Source organism: Salminus brasiliensis, chromosome 8 (assembly GCF_030463535.1).
Source record: "Salminus brasiliensis chromosome 8, fSalBra1.hap2, whole genome shotgun sequence".
Lineage (NCBI taxonomy): Eukaryota > Metazoa > Chordata > Actinopteri > Characiformes > Bryconidae > Salminus > Salminus brasiliensis.
In genome coordinates this window covers 5,050,373-5,061,465 of record NC_132885.1, presented here as the reverse complement: position 1 = coordinate 5,061,465, position 11,093 = coordinate 5,050,373, and the positions used below count along the sequence as shown (strand labels likewise).

Below are 11,093 nucleotides of genomic sequence, written 5' to 3'. Positions count from 1 at the left end.
AATGGGAGCCAATAGGAAATGTTTCAGTGGTAGTTTCGAATGATTTTTATTGGAAATGCAATTATTAAGGGTTCAATTCTAGTAAAATATACATTTATAAGTAACTAAAGTCCAAAAGGTAAACTAGCTTAATGTACATAAAGTAACTTGGCCAGAATCTCAACTATGGGATTATATATGAGTCATATTAGAGTAAAATCGTGTAGCATTAAGTCAAGTCAAGTCAAGTGGGTTTATTGTCATTTCAACTACATACAGAGTACACAGTGAAACGAAACAACGTTCCTCCAGGACCATGGTGCAACATAGACAGTGCATACAAGACACAAGTGCAACACAAACAAACAAGTGCGGACAGACAACACAACACAGTACAGACAGAGAATAATAAATAATTGGCGGTAGTGTGCAAATTGTGCAATGTGCAATAAATAGAGTCCAGTGAGGTAGTCAAGTTATTAGTGCAAATGCTTGTGCAAAAAATGCTTCCCATGTTATCTGGGGTAAATGGTTGGAAAGAGAGAGAGAGGGAGAGTGTACATGTACCAGAAAGATATCAGTTCAGAAGTTGAGTTGTGTTGAGGAGTCTGATGGCTTGGGGGAAGAAGCTGTTGCAGAGTCTGGTCGTGTTGGACCGGATGCTGCGGTACCTTCTTCCTGATGGCAGGAGGGAGAACAGTCTGTGTGAAGGGTGGGTGGAGTCATCCACAATGCTGGTTGCTTTGCGGATGCAGCGGGTGGTGTAAATGTCCATGACGGAGGGGAGAGAGACTCTGATGATCTTCTCAGCTGTCCTCACAATGCGTTGGAGGGACTTGCGGTCAGAGGCTGTGCAGGTCCCAAACCAGGCAGTGATGCAGCTGCTTAGGATGCTCTCTATGGTTCCCCTATAGAAGAGGGTGAGGATGGGTGGAGGAAGACGGGCCTTTCTCAGCTTCCGGAGGAAGTAGAGACGCTGTTGGGCTTTCTTGGCTGTAGAGCTGGTGTTCAGGGACCAGGTGAGGTTCTCCGCTAGGTGGACACCAAGGAACTTGGTGCTCTTAACGATCTCCACAGAGGAGCCGTTGATGTTAAGCGGAGAGTGGTCCGGTCTTGATTTCCTGAAGTCAACAACCATTTCCTTGGTCTTCTCTACATTCCAGTGAAGGTTGTTGACTGTACACCAGTCTGTCAGCTGCTGCACCTCCTCTCTGTATGCTGACTCATCGCCTTTGCTGATGAGACCCAGCACAGTTGTATCATCGGCGAACTTTATGATGCTGTTAGAACTGTGTTTCGCAACACAGTCATGAGTCAGCAGGGTGAACAGCAGAGGACTCAGTACACTGCCCTGAGGTGCCCCAGTGTTCATGGTGATGGTGCTGGAGCTGCTGTCCCCGAACCGGACTAACTGGGGCCTTCCTGTCAGGAAGTCCAGGATCCAGTTGCAGAGGGGCCCAGCAGGCTTAACTTCCTGGTGAGGTTCTGTGGGATGATGGTGTTGAATGCTGAACTGAAGTCTATAAACAGCATTCTGACATAGGTGTCCTTCTTCTCCAGGTGGGTAAGGGAGAGATGAAGGGTGGTGGTGATGGCATCGTCCGTGGAGCGGTTGGGACGATATGCAAATTGCAGGGGGTCCAATGAAGAGGGCAGTTGGTTCTTGATGTTCCTCATGACTAACCTCTCGAAGCACTTCATGATGATGGGCGTGAGAGCTACGGGACGGTAGTCATTGAGGCAGGACACCGTGGACTTCTTCGGCACGGGGACGATGGTGGTGGTCTTGAGGCACGTTGGGACAGTGGAGCTGCGCAGGGAGACGTTGAAGATGTCCGTGAGAACATCTGTCAACTGGTCTGCACACTCTCTGAGCACTCTGCCAGGGATGTTGTCTGGTCCTGCAGCTTTCCGTGGGTTGACTCTGCGCAGAGTTTTCCTCACGTCCACTGCAGTCAGGCACAACACCTGCTCGTCCGGCTTGGGTGTGGTCTTTCTCACCAACGTGTTGTTCTGTGCCTCAAACTGTGCATAAAAGTCGTTCAGGGCATCGGGGAGGAAGGCATCACTGTCACAGGACGGTGGCATTGTCCTGTAGTTTGTGATTTCCTGGATGCCCTGCCACATGCGCCGTGTGTCACCGGTGTCCTTAAAGTGGTTGTGGATTCTCTGGGCGTGTGCGCGCTTTGTCTCTCGGATGGCTCGTGACAATTTGGCTCTTGCTTTCCTCAGGGCCGCCTTGTCACCCACTCTGAAGGTCGAGTCGCGGGTCCTCAGTAGCGCACGCACCTCAGGAGTCATCCACGGCTTCTGATTTGGGCATGTGGTGATGGTCTTGGAGACAGTGACATCATCAATACACTTACTGATGTAGCCAGTGACTGATGCTGTGTACTCCTCCAAGTTAACAGATTCGCCTTCTGTCGCAGCCTCCCTAAACATGTCCCATGCAGTGCACTCAAAACAGTCCTGAAGGGCAGAGATGGCTCCTGCCGGCCAGGTTCTCACCTGCTTCTGAACTGGTCTGGAGCGTCTGATGAGGGGTGTGTAAGCTGGAGTCAGCCACACAGACATGTGGTCCGAGAATGCGAGGTGGGGGCGGGGCTCCGCCCGGTACGCGCTGGGGATGTTTGTGTAAACAAGGTCCAGCGCGTTCGCTCCTCTCGTGGCACATGTTGATGGAATTTAGGGAGGACTGACTGGAGATTTGCATGGTTGAAATCTCCGGCGACAATGAACAGCCCGTCTGGATGTTTGGTCTGCAGATCGCTGATGCCCCCGTGCAGTTCCCACAGTGCATCCTTAGCATTAGCATTAGCACTAGCGCTAGGCGGTATGTACACGGCGGCTATCAGCACGGCGGAGAACTCCCGTACTAAATAAAAAGGTCTGCACTTGACTATGATGAACTCTACCGCCTCAGGCCACATGCTTCTCTACCTTTCCTTACCTTGCTTAGCTTGTAACTAGTAAATAATAGGGGATATATAATAGAAGGCACATTTGCTTTTATTGCTGTGAGTTCCACCTGAAGGGGGAGCCCAGGAGCAAAAATGACTAATTCTTGCATACAGCTGCTTAAAAGGAAACACTTGCCATCCATATTTACAGTATGTGAGGATTCTTTCTCAAAAAGATTGGAAGTACGAATCCACCCATTCCCTAGTTTACCAGGTTGACATAACTTGGCGCATAACACAGCTTTACTAGTTAAGGCTTAGGCTTCTATATACTGAAAGACACTCTGGCACTCTGTGTGAAGGGCTGTTGAAATTATTCATAACACTCTGGCTTTCTCTATGTTTACATGTCCAGAAGGACTCTGTTGGACATCCTGGCAAATTATGAGGCTTGCTGGTACCTGGAAACAGAGCAATGTGCTCGCTGGCCTTTGAGTGCCAAATTCATAATTGATTGTAGTGAGGCTCAGCTGGCACACTGGGATGGAGCTGCCTGGGCCACTTGCAAATCCCAAACTGCAATCAAACTGGTAGATAGATTAAAAATAACCAAGTTTTATTGCATTTGCAATAAAACTGTTCATTAGCAATAAGCTGCAGAGCGATGTTATTCCTGAATGGGGAAAATTGGGAACACACACAAAAAACAAACAAACAAACAAACAAACAAACAAATAAATAAATCAAGTCAAATCCACTTAAATTTAGTTACCTTTTAATTCATTTTCTCGGCTGAATGTGTCTTTATTCCACTAGCAGATCATTTTGCATTTGCATTTTGAAGCATTATTTCTTAAATGTATTATTTATTATTAGCTGACCACCTACCTGGCCAACATGCTCATGTGGGGCTCACATGGGTGAAACATGAGCTAGGTAGTTTCCAGGTGCCATGGGCTCTGAGTGGTTTTGTACATGTGTTGCTATTGAGACCAATTTTGGGCTTCCCAAATGGGCCTCATTGTTACAGCCCACTTTAATCATATATGGGACCCATCTAGGCCCTATATGCAGTGTAAAACCCAGATGGGGCCCATGTTTAGCCCATCACTGACCCTGGTAGGTCCTGGCACCGAAGTGGTGGAACGAATATCCCCTGGGTGTCCGAACGGCTCGCTGTCTTTAAACTCCAACTGAAGACAGTCCTCTTCCAAGAGTACTTAGTGAGCAGAGTGTAGAGTGTGTAGAGTACTGTGTCTCCAGACTGACCTCTGTATTTAGTAGTATCTAAGCTGAGAGGGATCTTTTGGATTCTAGCCGATACAAACTAGCTAAGGTAACAGTGAAGCACTTTTGTAAGTCAGTCTGGAGAAGAGCGTCCTCTAAAGGCCTTCCATGTAAATGTAAATGGTGGGAATTCATAAGTGGGGCCAGTGTGGAACCCGATGACAGAATGGGAGAACCATTCAGGCCCCACTTGGACAGCTGGGCAGCAGTAGGTGTAGATGTTTAGGGCAAATAGTTGAAGAAGGAGCTCTCATTGGTTTTTACCGGTGTTGTTTTAGCTCTGCTAAGTTCCCATAAGCTCTGTAAAGTTGGGCTAATGCTGTGTTTAATGTTGGCATCATTTTCACATTTGTTTCCTGTTTGGAAAGTTGGTTTAAAAATGAAGGCAGTCACTATTGTGTTTTTAAAGTCTAAATAAAGCCATGATGACCGTTTTGTCTGTCTTTTTTTTCCAGAACCAAAAGGCCCTAGCCTCTCCCATGCTACGCCCATATCTATGCCCCTTGTGTGTGATGATTCAGACATTTTTAGACATGCAATTTACACACGGCTAATTGGCGAGATAAAGATTTCAATTACTTGTTAGCTACATTCAATTTAGCCATGTCTCTCCACTACTGCATTCTCTCTTCACTGGCTTCCTGTAGCTGCTGCCCAGGTCATCAGATTCAGAACCCTGACTCTGGCCTACAAAGCCAAGACTGGACCAGCCAGCCCCTCCGTACTTGATGGCGATGGTCAAAAGCCGATCTGCACCAAGAGCCCTTCCAGCTTCAAGTACGGCTCGGCTCGACCCGCCATCCTTTAAGATCCACGGAAGACGAGCGTCCAGACTTTTTACTGTCCTGCACCGAAGTGGTGGAACGAGCTTCCCCTGGGTGTCCGAACAGCAGAGTCCAACACTCGCTGTCTTCAAACCCAGACTGAAGACCCTCCTCTTCTGAGAGTACTTGGGCGAATAGCAGAGTGATCACCTTACTGGCTTTTCTTGGGTAAATAGTAAAGCACTTTTGTAAGTCGCTCTGGAGAAGAGCGTCTGCTAAATGCCGTAAATGTAAATGTACATTAACCTCGTAGCTCCAGTGAAAAATGACAGAAGTTCATTTCAGACTCCAGCATGTCTTTGCTGATCCACTACATTTGGGACGAGGGTGAAATTGGGTCAAATGTGATTTTTAGCTGAATCACTGCTTTAAACTTTTTAGTTTGTGGCTGAACAGAGTATGGCTCAGCTCCCATGTGGCCATGAAGCTGTTAATATCTAGTTTCCTACCTGGCCAAGGACATCAGATGCTATAAATGACAAGAAAGGAACAATAAAACTGCTCTGTTCTCTATTTCAGCCGACAGCAAGTCAGCTCCTTAAGCAGATGACATCATTTCGTAGGTTTTGTAGGTGTTTTATTACCTTCCCACCATTGCCCCAAAAAAAACAGTTCAGGGTGTGATTAGATCTCAAACCTGCTGATAATTTCAACAGTGGCCCACATCTGTATTCTCATATTGGCCTGCACTCTTAAAAATAAAGGTGCTACAAAGGGTTCTTTGAGCGATACCATTGAGGAACCAGTTTTGGACACATTTGTAAAAACAGCTTAAGTGTCAGGAACCTGAAAACTGGTAAAGAACTTCTACATCGCCTTCTTTAAGCTTTAAAAAGTTCACACAGACATCTCTTTTTTTACAAAAAAATTCTTCTGTGGCATTACTTGAAGTTCTTTACAGGACACCATGAAGTATTGTCCACCACTTAAAGGACCAGACAATTTTTTTCTGCAGTGAAAAGTACAATCCTAACAAGTGAAATCTTGAATTTATATGTGGTCAATTTGAGTTTATTGCAGTAATATTATATGGCTAACTATATTAGAATTCACTTATTTCTAACTTGCTAGATGTAAAGTCTTTGTTAGGATGTGGGGTTTGGACTCAAGTGCAGTTAATTTATTTATTTAAACTATACTACCCTTTTTTAGGGGGGTATTATTATATGGTGTGTGTAACAGATGGTGAATGTTATAAATCAATACAAGATTGGTGCTTGGTGAGACTGCAGTGGGGCTCAAACTTCCAACCCTGGAACTGGGAGCCCAGTGCATTTCAACTGCACCACCACAGCAATGTGGGGCAGTATTGAAACTGTTGAAAAGCTACATAGAAAAAAGGGCGGGAAAACTAACAAAGGAAACACCAGGAGTAGTGTGAACTCAAACAAAGGACAGGATAAACCTTTCAACTTTTCTTTTTTCTAGTTTTCCTTTTTGCCACTGAATACAACAAACTCTTTTCAGCTGTTCACAGCTCAAACTCTTTCTATTTAACTTCAGCTTTTCTTCGCTGTTCACAACTCAAACTCTTTCTTTTAACTTCAGCTTTTCTTCGCTGTTCACAGCTCAAACTCTCTCTTTTAACTTCAGCTTTTCTTCGCTGTTCACAGCTCAAACTTTCTTTTAACTTCAGCTTTTCTTCGCTGTTCACAGCTCAAACTCTTTCTTTTTACTTCAGCTTTTCTTCGCTGTTCACAACTCAAACGCTTTCTTTTTACTTTTTACTTCAGCTTTTCTTCACTGTTCACAGCTCAAACTCTTTCTTTTTACTTCAGCTTTTCTTCGCTGTTCACAACTCAAACGCTTTCTTTTTACTTTTTACTTCAGCTTTTCTTCACTGTTCACAACTCAAACTCTTTCTTTTAACTTCAGCTTTTCTTTGCTGTTCACAATTTAAACTCATTCTTTTTACCTCTTGCTTTTCTTCACTATTTGTAGAACAAACTATTTTCTTCTTTTTTTTTTTTTTTTCCGGACTGTTCACGATTTAGAACCACTGTTACCGTTCGCCCCTCTACAAAGGTGCAACGGGGAATTGTGTTTGGCTGGGTATATTTATACCGTGCCACACAGGTGGGTCTGGTCAGCGTTGATTACCTTGTGGGCTTCTGGGGCTTAGAGTTCTTTGCTCCAGCTCCACCAGCTTTCCTACTGTGCTGGCCAGGCCCCCTGCTGGTGGCTGATGGTACACACTGCCTGCTTACAGTCTGATTGTGTTGGCAGATAATTTATCCCAATTCTGAGGAGAATTTCCTGCCACTGCTGGAAGACCTGTATGACCGTAAGCTTCCATACATCTGCAGATTCAGCTACTTCCTTCACACTATGGTCTTTGGCCACGCCCAAATGCTGCCACTCCTTTTAGCCAAACATTAACTGTTGGATGTGTCATTAACACAAATCCAACGAGACTCTCTGCATTGTTCTCTTTCATCTCAATCTATGAATCTCATCATCACACTCCCGCAGGTATTTATAGCATAATTATCATCATACAGCGCCATCTGCAGGAGCCAGAAGTTACAACCACCTTAAACACACAGGGGAGCTTATATGAACAGTGTTTCACCAGAATATCCTGTCCTCTATTTGTATCTTCAGGTTTATTAGTAGCTCATTTGTGATTCCTCTGTTTATATCCTTCTATTTTGTACCTGGCCATCCTTTTCATCTTTTATCTTCAACTGTTACAAGCATAATTATTTCCAGTGAATTGGTTTCTTCGCATAAGTGTCCAGAATAAGGATCCTGCAAAATCACTGGTTTGTTTTTTAGGGTATAGATAAAGGTGAATTATGTGGCTCTGAAAAAAGCTCTGAAATGAGAAATGGTGCATATTGAGACTCCTGTCTTCAGTAAACCTGTGTTATTATTGTTTTGGCAGATTATTGTACTGAAAACTCAAAAGGAGACACATGTGAGATTACTGAGGTCTTTATCTCAGGAGACACATTCGAGCAGCAGGAGATTCATGCTAAAGTTTTCTTAGTCTTTTCTCTGGGGTTGCAGTGTTTTGCATTTAATGCCCTGTCGTCTCTCCACCTGTGGAAGCTACAGTGAAGTATGCTAGTTGGTTTGTTGGTTGTTGTCGTCCTCAGCCTTGGTTTAGCAATATCTCTTGGACGGAATAGGTCCTAGCCATCCTGTTTAGCTTGTAACCGGTACCTCCTATGGGTTAGCAGCATTTAGCAGGTAAGTAATCTGACAAAAACACAGACAAAATCCAAGATTCAAGTTGGCTGCCACTACTGTTTTAGCTGTGCCAGATCTGGATGATGGTATGATTAATCTATGATCTGTATATAGCTAAAATATACTGAAGTACTAGTATTGTCAAGTCAAGTCAAGTGGGTTTTTTATTGTCATTTCAACTACATACAGAGTACACAGTGAAACGAAACAACGTTCCTCCAGGACCATGGTGCAACATAGACAGTGAACAGACTTGCCGATAAGGACTTTGGTATAAATTCACACAGTGGCAACTGTAGAAGCAAGCACTGACATGTAATCAATGCAAAATCCTGGTCGGACACAATTTTCACTTCCCAGAAAGAGGAAAGATCAGGGAAAATGATCAGGGAGTTACATTAAAATAATAATTATTCAAGTAGAAGTAAAAGTAGTCATCTGAATAACTACAACTAGATATTATTATTACTTAAAATAATAAATATAATAATCTTACATAACAGTACAAGAAAGTTTTTAATGAGGAGCCCTTCCTCCATTCACACAATATTTCTGAATTGAAATATAAGACAAATCTAAGCAAAATGAGCTGCAAAAGATACGTTACTGGCTACACTTGACCAAAGATCAAATGAAGAATATGTGGAAGAATGAAATGCACAAAATAAAATCAACAAATAACAAATTTAACAGAGGAGATATACAGCTCCGGAAAAGACAACGAGACCAGCCTACGTGATCGGTTTCTCTGGTTTTACTATTTATAGGCAGTGTGTTTAGGGACAATACTCATTAGCATTGTATTTCATAAACCATGGACGACATTTCCCCTAAATTCCAAATAATTTAAAGCATTTATTTATTTGCAGAAATGGCAACTGCTCAAAAACAACTGCTCAAAAACAACTGCTCAAAAATGCAAATAAATGATTATAATAATTCTAATGCAAAGAAGTTATTGTTGAAATTTAAACAGTACAGTACTAATATCTGAACTCTGAGAGCATTCAGAAATCACTATGGTGAAATAACCTCGACTGCCAATCACAGCTCTCATGTCTTGGCAGGCTCTCCACTAGTCTTTCACATTGCTGTTGGGACTTTATGTCATTCATAGTCTGCAGATTCAGCCACCTCTGTTTGATGAGATGCCTGGAATAAAACATCTGCCATATATATATATATATATATATATATATATATATATATATATATATATATATATATAATATATATATATATATATATATATATATATATATATATATATATATACACACAATGTTTAGAGTATATGTGTAAGATTGTGAGATTATTTTATTTATTATTATATATGATATATCTAGTTGTAGTTATTCAGGCCACTACTTTTGCAATATTTGTCATTTGCAATAATCTGTAAATAATATTGTTATTGCTTTTTTAATTCTTATTTATATTATGTATATAGTGTAATTTATTTATCTACATTTTTGTTTTTGAGTGTCTTGCTATCCCTTTCTGCTGTGACAGCGAAAATGTCCCCACTGTGGGACTAATAAAGGATTATCTTATCTCATCTTATCTTTTACTTCTACTTGAATAATTATTTTTTTAATGTAACATACTGTACGCTGATCCGACCAGGATTTTGCATTGATTACACGTCAGTGCTTGCTACTACAGTTGCCACTGTGTGGATTTATATATATGTGTATATATAATGACGTGTACCAGTACAGTTTACTTACCAGTAAATAAAAGTAGCGCTGCAAAGTACATATAAGCTTCAATTACTTTAGCTTTGAGGCTCCAGTGCAAAACTAAAGAAGCAAACGCCAGACCCCAACCATGTCATGACTAAAGGAAACTTCTTGATCAGCAGCACTGGATTTAGAGCATCAGTAAAGAGCAACGGTCCAACAATGTCACTCTCCTCTCTGTGCCAAAAGGATGTGGTTGAAGTTGCATCTTAGTGGGACGTCTCCACTGACCTGTGGTCAAAACCCAGCCTGATAAAACGGACAGTTAGGCTGGAGAGGACATGCACTGTGAAAAAAAAGTACCAGGGCCAGGTGCCGTGGAGCTGAGTCAGCTTGTTGGATTTTATGACAAATTGTAGAGCGAAAAAGCCAGCAGCCTGAAGGAGGCATGTAATTACTTTGACCAGGAACGGTCAGTGCGACGCAGAGGCAGTGTTATTTTGACCGATGCTGTTAGCCTTATCTTACTGGAGGACTGTTCATGAGGGGGTGTGGTTTGCAGGTGAGTTCCTGGGTAAACATCTGCTGTTGGTGTGGCCTTTCTTATTCATAGATCCAGCTCTCGGAATGGGGAATAGAACTGTGTGAAAAAGTTAGGACACCCCATGAAAACCTGTCTTTTTGAACATATTTAAACATCTAGACATCTGATCTTCACCTGATCAGACTTCTAACATTAAATAATGTTTAATGATACTTACCTGGCAGGGGAGATACCATGATCAAGAAGGTGGTTCATCCAGGGTGAGGCTCAGCCATTGCACTCCGGTTGTGCTGACCCCTGCAAATTCCCCAAATGTGGGAATCTCGACTGCATAATTTCTGGTAGTGGGGGACTGTGTTCGCACTCTCCCCTGGTTTTGGGGCAGTGGTGGCTCAGCGGTTAGAGCACTGGGCTATCGATAACTGGGTTGTGGATTCGATTCCCGGGCTCGGCAAGCTGCCACTGTTGGGCCCTTGAGCAAGGCCCTTCACCCTCTCTGCTCTAGACATCTGATCTTTACCTTAAATGTGTTTCAGTGGTATTTCAGTCTACTAAAATTTGGAGGAGCATTGCTGTGAGGATCTGATTGCATTCAGCAGTTAAGACAGGATGTTAGATGATCAAACCAAAATATTCAAAACTGAAGGTAACCAGTAACCGTAACAGATACCCGTTTCCAAAC

The 11,093-nt window shown here is 42.8% G+C and overlaps 1 non-coding gene across 1 annotated transcript; it reads left to right on the top strand.

The window, feature by feature from the left end:
• Positions 1-10,620: 10,620 nt before the first annotated feature.
• Positions 10,621-10,784, top strand: LOC140561508 (U1 spliceosomal RNA). The gene has a single exon (XR_011980066.1). It is a non-coding gene; the product is annotated as a U1 spliceosomal RNA (small nuclear RNA).
• Positions 10,785-11,093: the final 309 nt, after the last annotated feature.